Source organism: Delphinus delphis, chromosome 4 (genome assembly GCF_949987515.2).
Source record: "Delphinus delphis chromosome 4, mDelDel1.2, whole genome shotgun sequence".
Lineage (NCBI taxonomy): Eukaryota > Metazoa > Chordata > Mammalia > Artiodactyla > Delphinidae > Delphinus > Delphinus delphis.
The window spans coordinates 68,718,865-68,731,640 of record NC_082686.1 but is presented as its reverse complement, the minus strand read 5'-3'; the positions used below and the strand labels follow the sequence as shown (position 1 = coordinate 68,731,640).

Here is a 12,776-nt window from a genome sequence, read left to right as displayed (position 1 = left end):
TCATAGTACTTTGTTTACTGTGAAGAATCAAGTAAAATACTATTTTCTAGCTCTCTAGAGTTTATCTCCTTTCATATAACATTTTCCTCTTAGATCTGTGGGTGATTTGCTTAGAGTATGGTGCTTATGGGTAGAGTTTTTCCTTAAAATAATCTGTGCAGGGGGAATAGGGTAATCACATTTCCAACACTTAAAGAAAAATGATTCATTTAAGGGCAATGAACTATTTATGATAGTTAAATGTTGCAGTAAATACTGCAGTTATATCTGGTAGATCTTGACCTGGCAAGCCACATTCTTGGCTCCAGGAAAATGTTTTTAAAAGATGCTCATGAATACCACATGTCATAATTGCAAAAGAGAGCAGATTTTTTGCTTTTGTTTTTGGACATAAAATATTTGTGATTTTGTTTTGAGATATGAAATCTGGTTTATAGATGATTTAGGAAATTGTTAACCAGAAGAAAATATTACACCAAACTTTCACCATCTTTCTTACAGATGCCATTAGTCTTCATGACTGGAAAGTGTAATTGGAATAGCTTCTTTTTAAAAGTGTTACCTTGTCCTGCACTCTGATATACTTTGACTTCTTAAGTCTACTCAAATTCCCTTCAGATTTTTGGTCCATTTTCTCAACTGCAAAAGAAAGAGTATATAAGTAGGATTGCATTTGGCTATACGTGCCAGAATTCTGACTACTGTGCGTTAGCCAAATAGGAGTTTCTTTTTCACGTATAACAAGAAATCTGTCTTTCTGCTCTACCGTTCACAGAAGTGTGTCACTTTTGTCTTGGTGCGTGTGGTCCTGTAGTTATAATGTGGCTGTGATGAGTTATGTGGTGTCATGTCACATTACAGGCAGAAAGTGGCTGCACAGCAAGGCTTTCCAGAAACTGTTTATTTTTCATTGGTCAGAACTGTGCCACATGGCTTCTTCCAACTGCAGGGGATTCCAAAGAAGCTAGTGTTTTAGCAGGGTACACTGCTATTCCATATAAGAGCAGTACTCTGTTAGTAAGGAAGAGAGGAAAATGCACACTGAATAATCAACCAGTAGTGGTTGCCACAAAGGATTTGAATGGTTGCTCAAGTCTTGAGCCAGTAGAGCAATGCATGAGTCCATCCACTTGGCAACAGAATATAGTGATATTAGAGTACTTGATGTGAATAATTAATCTGCCTTATATTTTTAAAGTTGGATTTGAAAAGCAAAAACATAGATTGGTTTACTTCTAGACAATATGTATGGTCATAAATCTCAGTACCCCTAAGTAATATATGTGATCATACATCTCAGTAATGACTTTATATATGATCAACTCCTCCCAGCAAAGTCTTTATTAGAATAGGGGGTATCTGAATAAATAAACTCTTCCAAAAGCTGTTTGCAACTTAGATTTTTGATTACGTGTGATTTTTTTTTTTGCTAAAATAATTGTAAATCAGTTGTGTGTGGAAACAATTATACATTGTTTTGATTGAACTTCTACCCATTTTTATTCTTAACAGAATTTGTAATATGGTGGCTATTAAATCATGTTGTGGTGATTTTTTTTTTAAGTGAAAAGGCCTTATTTCTAAAATAACCTTATTTCTATATAAAAGTGAAACATGCACATTATTTTTAAAATCAGCTAATACTGAAAGACATAAAGAGGAAAGTAAAAATCAATTTAATCTAACTACCCAGAAATAGTTATCATTACCTTTTAGATATATATTTTAATGCATATAAAGTATTTGTTTTTTAGGATAATGTATTTTAGGTGTTTAAGTAATATATTTAGGAATTATTTGTGAACACAGTTCAGTGTAAATAAGTATATTAACTGATATATCTCTTGACATAAAAATTTGGAAGGCTTCGAATAAATAATTTCATTTCAAACCTGAAAAGGTAAATGGAAGTGACTGTTTAATTTTCATTATTCATAGCTAAAAGTTTTTAAAGTAATGTTTCTGGAAAAGCTTGACATTAATAAATCCTTACTAATTTTGACTTATAACAAGAAATAAAAGGTTTTGCTCTGAGCCTAGGATTTCCTTATACCTCCTTAAGTCCATTTATTTATTTGAGGGATTCACAGTTGAAATATATTCAGAATAATAGCAGATGATTGATATGAAAATAGAAATTTTTTTTACAATGACCCTTTAAAGTTCTGTGTAGGTTGGGCCTTTTTGTACCTGAACATTCATTTGCCTATCATTTTCAAGCTGTAGATATATTCCACCTCTCTAGTTAAATTTAGCTGAGGAATTGTTAGGTTCAGGTTATAATTGCTCTTTCTCTTCTCTTCACTTTCCCAGCCTCTGCAGTACTTTGACAAGCTTGACTCCTCCTGCAAGTAGCGTTTTCAGTGTGTGTCTTTTATGCGCTGTCAACAGGCTCTTTCCATGTTCTGCTGGCCTCCTACTCAGTGAATGCCACCCCCGCCTCCACCCCCGCATTAGTGCAGGAATGGGAAATAGAGCTGGGCAGAGTCATTGTACTTTTAACATCTACTGTATGAACAGCCCTCAGTATGCCCTTTCTTTTATCCTTCTTAGATCTCTTGCTTACAGTAAGAGTCAAGTCGCCTGCAAATGGTTCTTAGTGCCTTGATTATGGGCTCAAGGTTCAAATATCTGGGCTTTCCTACAAGTATGGGTAACAGAGTGAAAACACTATGTTTCCCATTTAAATGCCACCTTAACATTATTTATTGGACAAATAACATTATAAATATAACAAGGGAATTCATTTTAATGTAAAGGAAAAAATGCCCTAAATTCTGCAAGTCTAGTCAGCAATTTTGTTTTTCTGTGTTTCCTTCCAGGCCTGGTCTACGTGCATATACGGTTTTTACATTATTAAAATCAGAGTGGCTACCGTTTGATTGCTGTTTTTCCCTTTAATATAACCATTTTCCATTTTTTTACATAATCTCTTTAGTGATACTTAAATGAGTTTATTTTTCAAATAGGTAATTCATTAAAGGGTATACAGTGAAAAGTGAGCCCCTGTCCCACCCTGGCTCTCCACTTATCCAGTTCCCTTCCCCCTTTCCCAAACTGCTTTCCTTAGGTTCTTGTGACATAACAAGATATATATATTCTTTTTTTTCAAGCTTGATTTTTTTCCCTTTACCAGTTTTCAGAATAATGTGTTGGTTTCCCAGAATCCTCTAAAGAAAACCAGTAAAAGTTTGTGGGGTTTTTTCCCATATACAATATTTTTTATTCTTTAAAAGGGTTCAGGGTTTGGCTTTAAATCCGGCAGCAACACTTCTCATCAGTCTAACAGCTCTGTCACCATGTCAGACTGGCTTCAACTAGCAATACTTCATTAAACCCAAAAGGAAAAAGTCAATTTTGAGGAAAAAATCCCGTTCTGAGAACAATTGACATTAGTCTGTAAGTTAAAACAAAATGAGGGCTAGCATTTCATGTTGCTTTATACACCGTTGTTCTCATACAGAACCAGAGATGTCATTTTCCTGACTCAGGCAGGCACTGATACTAATGGACGCGCACATGCATGTTCATATACACGTGCACGCGCACACACACACTCCTTCCTCCATACAACACAAATCAGAGCGTGTCAAAGGGACAGTGAAGGTCTTTGCTTCTTATTTTATCATCATGAACTCATGAATTTTAACATATCCGGTGTGATTCAGTCCATTGTATTTCTTCTTTTTAATGCTCAAATTGGCCATCTTTGGCCAGTGGGAGCATCTTCAGATTGTCTTCCGAGTCCTTTATGATAGAACCTCAGTCACCTTTTTAGTGTCCTAAAAAGTGACAGGGTGTTTCACGTTTATCTTGTATTCACTGATATTTTTAAATTACAAAATATCTCATTGAATTAGATGTATTGTCATGCCTCCCAGTGGAAAATGTTTAGATTGCCCCCATTTTTTAATACTAATTTTTCAACCAATATCTGTTGATATGTGAACTTTTTAGTCTTTGGATTATGCCTTTTGCATACATTTTCACATGTAGTTACTAATTCAAAGAGTATGAAGATTCTTTTAACAAAAATATTGCAATATTGGGACTTCACTGGTGGCGCAGTGGTTAGGACACTGTGCTTCCACTGCAGGGGGTGCTGGTTTGATCCCTGGTCTGGGAACTAAGATCCCACATGCTGCAGGGCAGGGCAGGGCCAAAAAAAAAAAGCCAAATTGAATTGCAAAGGATTATTTTTAATATTCACTAAGTTAATCATAAAAAATCATAGGTTACTCTTGTTTCTTACTTTTTTTGCTAATTATGAAATTGTATATACTTCCATGTTTGTTTATTATGTTTTTTATTATGTGAATTATCTACTATGCCCTTTGCTTATTTGTCCATTAAGGTCTTGATTTTTTAAAAGACAAAAACAATTGTGTCTTTATATGCTTCGAATGTTAACCTTTTGTCGTATTGGTTGCTAATACTTTAATTCTCTTATAGCTACATATTGACCAATAATTAACCTTCTTTGTGAATAACCACCAAATTTTAAACATAAATTTGTTTAATATTAATTTGTTGTATTCAACTATCATGTAAGCTTGGCAAGTCTCTTTACCTCTTCACACCTCAGTTTCCTCATCTATCAAGAACTGAGTCGAACTTGATCTCTTAGATCCTTTCCAACTCTGACAGCCAAGATTTTCTTAGCTAAACATCACCATACTTAAATAACCCTTATGGTTACTTGCTCTTTTAAATAAAGAATCTTTCCCAAGAAAGCCTTCTTTCACAACCTTCTAGTAAAGTTAAACTTCGTCTTCAATCTTCCTTCCCTACTCACAGGGTTTGGTAGAACTCTGAGAAAAAACATGGTTTAGCAGAAGTGTATTTCTTGGTTTGCTTAAGTGAAATCCTGTGATTGTTGGTTTTTTCAAGTAGTAAGGAAATGATTATACTCTCAAACTTGACATTAAATCTTCTGTTATTTCCAGTAAGTGACAATCAGATTGGGTTCAGCCTTTTGAAAAAGCTTTACATAATAGAATTTTCGTAAGTATATTAAGACAAAACTTGGTAAGTGTAAAAATAGAGGTACTAATAAATCTTTTCTTTTTTTAAGAAAAGCTTATGATGTCGTTTTGCTGGTGAAATATATATGAACTATCCCTATTTCGAGGCTGCACTTAACAGTCTGATCTAAAACACCTACAGCTCTATGAACAGTAAAACTAATCAGGTGGCAATTTGCTATTGGAATGCTAACTATAATACAGAGGTTTGAGTGAGGTTCCATGACTTATAATTGACTTGTTGTGTCCTCTTTGAGAATGGCTTCTAATATTTTTATGTTTTCATCTTTTTCAAAATGTGTCACCCTTTTATAATATGTTATCTTCAGAATGGTTGGAAATGTGTCATTTTTTTAATGTTTATATTTTGCTCTCATTCAGAGATTAGACTTCCAGTAACTTTGTTAAAAAATGGAGACCCCAAAAGTAAACAAACAAATGAAAGAAAGCCTCTGGATATTTGATAAAACCCTCCAGAGCTCATTTCCTTCAGAGGCCTCTGGATCTCTTAAAGCCAGTTTATTGTTACTTTTTACATGTAAGAACCTCAGTTAAGTGGAAGAGCAAGCTAGTGGCAGACACTCTGAGAGCCAACTATCTGAAACAGGAAACAGTGAAAGCAAACAGAAAAGTGTATAGAGGACATCCAGTAAACTTGAAACTACTACTGTAGTCAAAGCCATTTTACGTATAAGTACATGCTCAAACCGAGCCCCTGGACTACCCTGGCAGTCGAGGGGTTAAGATTGCACGCTTCCAATGCAGGGGGCGTGGGTTTGATCCCTGGTCAGGGAACTAAGATCCGCAGGCCCAGTGGCGCGGCCAAAAAAAAAACACAAAACAAAAATGAGCCCCTTGGTTCTGTTTTTTTCATGTACACTGAAATTACACGTGGATTGTTTTCTCTCATTACATTAGTCATAAAGGAGCTCTAAGCCAAGTTTGTGTTCTGCCCCAAGCAAGTGTACAGGCCTTCACCACATCCATTTAGGTATTGATTTCTCCCATGGTTTCAAGAGATTTTTTCTATCCCTTTTTCCATGCACTCAACTTCCTACCTTATATTTTTATTATGTATCATAGTGCTTTTCCAGCTTTTCTCAAGTCTGCCTAATATCTGTGAGGAGTATACTTCCTCTCCAGGGGTTTGAGAGTAAAGACCAGATAACTTGCCATAAATATGAAACACTTGAAGTCCCCTTCTTTATGTTTTAATGTAAAAATGGATTCCCCCACCCCGAATTTCAGGGAAAATTAATGAACCATGAAGATGCATTATATATATCCTGTGGCTTTGTCTTCTAAAGTGGAATTGCTTATGTAGAGGTAAAATTCCAATGAAAAACACCTGAAATTGTTCATACAACAGTACAACTTAGTATCGACTCTCAGTGAGTCCAGCACAGGCACTTTTCCCTCCAGTGTTGCAAGTGTTTACTTTTCCTTCATTTGAATGCCGGATAAAATAATTGGCTCGCATTTAGGGCCTCATTAGATGAATATTATATTATCTTTGTACAGTAAAATCACAATCAACATGGCCAGGAGACCGGAGACCACCACTCACTCCGGTGCACACATTCACACTGAAATGCTGGGTAAAGTTGCCCGCATGAATGTATTTTTCTATCTTATTTTCTTTTGGTTGAGTTCATACTGTTGAGTTTGAGTAAGTTGACTGCTAGTAGCATGTCGCTGGATTGGACCCTAAAGCACATATTTGGGGTATACATGCCCCAGTGTGAGAAGCACCTCTGTATTTAAAGTTTTGTCACATAAAGGGAAAAGATTTCATTCGAACTACACGGTTTTTCCCAATGCTAGACACATGAAGTATCATTGTACCTGATTTCTTATGCTTCTCCTTTATATCCATTTCAATTTGGTAAAAAATAAGCACTTAGTAACATTATCCTTTTAACACAAAATGTAATGCCATCTTACAGTTTAGTATGTCTTTTCGAAATGCCAATCTCAAATAAATCCAGAGGTTATCATATAAATACCATAATTTTGCTGTTGATTTCAGTGTAAGACACAAATTTCTTTTGTCAGAGCTCAATAAAGTAAGTGTGGTTATGATAAATATATTGAAAATTGCTTTCTGGGGGGGTCAGGTGCTGCAAGCCCAAGAGGCATGGCCAGTTTTCTATGTTCTGGAAAAAAAGAAAAGAAAATTGATCTTCTGTCAGTCCTTCTTTAAAAAACAAAAACAAAAGAAGCCAGTAATCTTCTTCCTTGAATTTCATACTCCCACTTTTCTCTTCATTTTGGCCAGAAATATTTTGTTTCCCTAAGAATAGCTTGTACTCTAAGAGAAAATATTTAAGAAAATTCCTATTTAAGATTGGAATTAATTCAATTCCAGAATTATCTTTTGCTGATGCCAGATGTTTCATTTCTTGTTAAGAATGATGATTTTTAATTTAAATTTTTAACTCATGTTTTTTATGAGTTCAAACAATGTGTAAAGGTACATAAAGTTTTAAAAAAATTGTACCAGTAGTGCTAATCGTCATTTATATTAGATAAACATCATCCCAGGGAGCATTCTTTTCACATATATATTAATATAAGGAAGAAAAAGTAGATGGATAGAAAAATCAAGTTATGGGCTTCCCTGGTGGCGCAGTGGTTGAGAGTCCGCCTGCCGATGCAGGGGACACGGGTTCGTGCCCCGGTCCGGGAAGATCCCACGTGCCGCGGAGCGGCTGGGCCCGTAAGCCATGGCCGCTGAGCCTGCGCGTCCGGAGCCTGTGCTCCGCAACGGGAGAGGCCACAACAGTGAGAGGCCCGCGTACCGCAAAAAAAAAAAAAAAAAAAAAAAAAACAACAACAACAAAAAAAAGAAAAATCAAGTTATATAGCTCATGCTATACATGCTGTTTTTCATTAAAATTATTGAGTTTATAAAAAAGAATATGGTGTAAAACCTTTAACCATGAGAGATACATTATTTACTAAAAGGCCCCTTAAAGTTTAACAAAAAGATTATGAAAAATTTAGATTAGAATTACATTTAGCAATATTTTAGGCAATATCTCTTAATTCTTCCATCTCTTCTTCCCTGACTCCATTTTTAAATTGTTACTAATTTAATAATATTATAAATTATAAGCATTTACACTCTGTTCTATAACCATAATTACCATAATTGTTTTGTCTTAGTGTTATATATGAATGGATTCATTGCCTACTATGGGCCCTTTTGCCATGACTTCTCCATTCCTGAGTTCTTTATTTTGATTTGTATCTTGTTTGGCTGAATTTCTGACAGCATGTGTTTCTCGGGGTCAGTCACATAGGCATTATGTGCCAAGTTCATTCACGTTTAGTGACGTCTACCTTTTGCCATTACACTAGAATGACATCTTGTCTGGGTGTAATATTCTTGAACATACTTTCTTTCCCTCAGACCTTTGTAGTGTTGCTTCATTGTCTTTTGACATTGAATGTTGCTGTGGAGAAGTCTGAAGCCAGGCTGATTTTCTTGCCACTTTGTAGGTAACTTGCTTTTTTTCCTGGATCCCAAAGTATTGTTTTTTTAACCAAGAAAGTTCTTGGTTTTACTTATTCACTATCAGTTGTTTTCTGAGATACAGTGTATTCTTTCAATACAGATTTAGTTCTTTCATTTCTTGGATTACACCCAAATACATTAAATACATTAATGTACTTAAATACATTAAATACATTTTCTGTTCCATATATTGGGTTTTCTACTTTGGGGATAACAATTATTCTTGTGTTGGATGGTCTTTGTCTTCTGTAATTATTATCTTCCTTCCAGTTGCTTTAATCTTTGACTTTTCCCTGAAATGCAATGCAAGCTTTATTTTATTTATTCTTGATTTAATTTTTTTTTTTTTCTTTTTGGCTTAAAACAGCACCTCTTTATTAGCTCATAGTTCTATAGGTCAGAAGTCTGAGTGGGCTCAGCTGTGTTTTCTGCTTAGGATTTCACAAAGCCAAAATCAAGGTATCAGCTGGGCTGGGTTCTTATCTGGAGACTCTAGGGAAAAATCTGCTTCTAAGCTGTTGGCAGATTTCAGTTCCTTGTGGTTATAGTGCTGAGGTCCCGTTTCCTTGCTGATTCTTGGCCTGAGGTTGCTCTCAGCAATTGAATGCTGCTCTCCAGTCTTTGCACATGGCCTCTCCATCTTAAAAGCCAGCAGTGGTGCCTCAGATCCTTCTTGTGCTTCGAATCTATCTGAATTCTCCTCCTGCCGTCAATGCATGCTTTATTTTTGTTTTTTTCTTGCATTATGTTCATATGGTTGCCATGTCTTTTGGTCTTGCTAAAGGGCAAGCAGCCCTGTCCAGCCATTTTATTTGCTGTGTTACTGAATCCTCCCTGACTGCATTTCCACAGTATTTAAGATTCAGTTGTCTTCCCCTCTAAGCTACAGTTTAAGGATGAAGGTTTTCCTGATTTATGTATTTTTCTACATGCTGAGGGCATGGTGGTAGGGCTTAGGAGAGTACACAGATATTGAAACATAAAGCCTCAGTAATTAAAACAGTGTATGCATGTATTGATATAGAAAGATCATCAGGATATTTTTAAAAGAAGAAAAGACTGTCATTGTGGAAAAAATTGGAAAAAGAGTGTGTATAAATGTATCTTTATACATTGACTTACATATTTGCTGTTGTATACCTAAAATATATCTCTGGAATGATAGACAAAAAATTAATTGGTTGCCTGTAGGAAAGGCACCTGAGTGGTAGTAGGATGGAACTGGGAGGGAGACTTTTCTCTGTGTATCTTTTTATACTTTAAAAGCTTTGAACAGTGTGAACGAGTTACTTACTTAAAAACAGGTGAGCTCTTCCTTCTCTTCTGAGATTTAATCGCTTCATCCTGGGATTCCTCAACCCTGTAGAAAGTATATCCTGTCCTCATAGGGAACTTTGTACCAGTCTTCCAACTCTGGGGGGTCTGAAAGGCTTAGTTAGCATCTGTGAGGTGGCTCCCAGTTAGTTACTTCCCCATCACTTTCCAGCCTCCACATCTGTTACACTCCAGTCAGAAGTTGGTGTTTCTCTCCCAATCTAGACCTGTTAGTGAAAATTCTTGCGATTTTGTTGATTCACCAATATCACTTTTTGGGAGTTGGGAACAAAGCAGGAGGTGTGCAATAATCCTTTCTTGGCTAGCACTTTTTAAAATATATGGCATAAAGTTGTACCCCATTCCTTTCTGGTTGCTGCTAGTGATTTTTGTTGTTGTTATTTAATGTTTATTACTTTTAGTTCGTGGATTTGGAATTTCGGTAGGGAGATTCTGATTTCAATTTCCATCATTCAGTTGAATTTCTGGCCCCAACTTTGTGTGTCCTTTCTTGCTTTGGTAGTGGGCTCCGTCTGAACACTATGCTACTCTGCTCCCAGCCTGTGTTGCCTTTCCTGTACTTAACTTTCAACTGGTCTTGGTCATATGTCGCCAGTCTCCCAATCCCACTACCCTGGCCCATGTGAGGGCTGCACCAGGCAGGGAGGATTTCTAGCGCTGCTCAGCTTTGCAGGGCTCAACTGTTTGGAGAGTCCTCAGAGCACCCTGGTTCTGGAGAAACAAGAACCTCATTGCCGAATCTCCTTTATACAGCTTTTGCTTGTTATGTGCACTCACACAAGTGCCTGTGCTGCTTTTATCTGCCAGTGTTTTGCTTCAAAAGTTCACTGCCTTTTCAACATAAATTCTCATAATTGTTTCTCAATTTATAACCTTGCCTTGCCAAAGATTCACACTGCTGACAGAGATATCTTTCTGAAACCAAGAAGCACTCATGCCATTTTCCAGTTTATAAATGTTTAGTAGCCTCACATCAACTTCAGGGAAAACGTGCTAAAAATAAAAGCTATCCCAAAGTAAATCAGTTATAGCCTGAGAGTGTAAGTTCACAAGGGCAGGGGCATTTCCTTCACTGTTGTAACCCTAGCATGAAGAACAGTACCTGGCACGGAGCAGGTACTCCAAAAATGTTTGTTGAATTAAATTAACAAATAATAGATATCTAGTAATCATTTTGAATGAATTTTGATCTAGTAATAGCTTACTGATAAGATTGCAGAATCTCTCCGTCATTTGGAAACAACCAATTGAAGCAGTCAACAATAAAAAAAATGTGCGGTTTGGGTAGTTTGAACATGCTGTTAATGAACATTGTATTCAAATAAAGGGTAATGGTATAACAAATGTTAACACAGTGGGATTGACTGTAAGAAGTCTAGAAAAGAAAGAGGATCTGGTCTGTCTTATCTGTCTGTATTCCTCATTCCACAAGGATTTGTGGTAACTTAAACACAAAATATAGTACTGTAGTATGCTTCATATTTGGCTAGAAACTTTCTGACTACCAAGTTGAAAAGGGCAACTGAGTTATATAATTCTTATCATTGGAGAGGAATGATGAGAGGAGAGGAGAGGAGCAAACACTTCTTAACATTAAGTTTTTAAACAGACTTCCCACTTGAGGCTTTATAGAAGGGGTATTGAGTGATAGGGTGGATATTACACTGCATACCATTCCTACAGCAGATAAGGTAATAATTTTTTAACCAGTTCTTATGAAACCGACCTGATGATAACAATAAACCCAACTCAGTGATGTCAGTTCTTTTCAGAGCTAAAGTAATATGTTTCATCTGTGTGGCCCTCTATTGTTTGTCTGGCTTGAATCCAAGGATAAACTTGGAGCTCCTGGACTTCATATGATCTTCCCTATGAAAGGGTTCGTTCCTCCCACTGGCCTTTTTTACTGATCTCTTAGAGGAGGCATTTTGAGATTGGGCTGTCAGGTGAGGGCCAGCAGTGCTAATTGCTGGGTGACTGGTTGAGGTAGGTTCATATGCTGTAGAAGCTAAGTGAGAGTTGGTATGGATGGCATCACTTGGAAGAGATTCAGGTGCCTAAGTAGGTAGATTCCCTGGATAGGGAATGCAGAAGCACCTGCAGGCAAAGCCAGAAACATCTCTGCATCTGCATCAAATTAGAAAGCATCGATCGGCTTTTTATTCTCTAACTTAATAAGATTTAAATTCACTTCTGGGGCTGTGCTAAAGCAGGCACTCTTTTATGCTGCTGGCGGGAGTGTATATTGATACAAACTTTTTGGAAAGCAATTTGGCGGTATATTTCAAGAGCTTTGAAGGCATTCATGCCATTTGACCTAGCAATTATACCTCTGGGAACTGTCCCAAGGAAATAATCCTTTTTTAACAAAAGGGTCTAAAGGGGCTTCCCTGGTGGCGCAGTGGTTGAGAGTCCGCCTGCCGATGCAGGGGACACGGGTTCGTGCCCCGGTCCGGGAAGATCCCACATGCCGCGGAGCGGCTGGACCTGTGAGCCATGGCCGGTGAGTCTGCGCGTCCGGAGCCTGTGCTCCGCAACGGCAGAGGCAACAGTGACAGGCCCGCGTACCGCAAAAAAAAAAAAAAAAAAAAGGTCTAAGCCTCAAAAAATTTTAAGTGTTATTTGTAATACTGCATTACTTCATTTATAGTGTCAAGAAATTGGAGCAATTTAAATGTCTCACAGAAGGAGAATAGGTAAGCAAACATATTCAACTCAAAGGAATATTATGAATCAAGTTAAAATTTTTGAAGAATATGTTTGTTGTAAGATAGAAAATTTCTTAAAATGTTAAATGAGAAAAGCAAGCCACAAAGAGTATAAACAATAGAAGTTGAACTGTATGTAAAAATATACTTAGAAGAAAAGACTGATGGGAAATTTACCAGAAAAGTAAA

General features: G+C 36.7%; 1 protein-coding gene across 1 annotated transcript in view; it reads left to right on the top strand.

Annotated features, from left to right (window-relative positions):
- HACD2 (3-hydroxyacyl-CoA dehydratase 2) overlaps positions 1-12,776 on the top strand; it is a 92,276-nt gene that overhangs the window by 44,956 nt on the left and 34,544 nt on the right. The gene's annotated exons all lie outside the window — the stretch shown is intronic.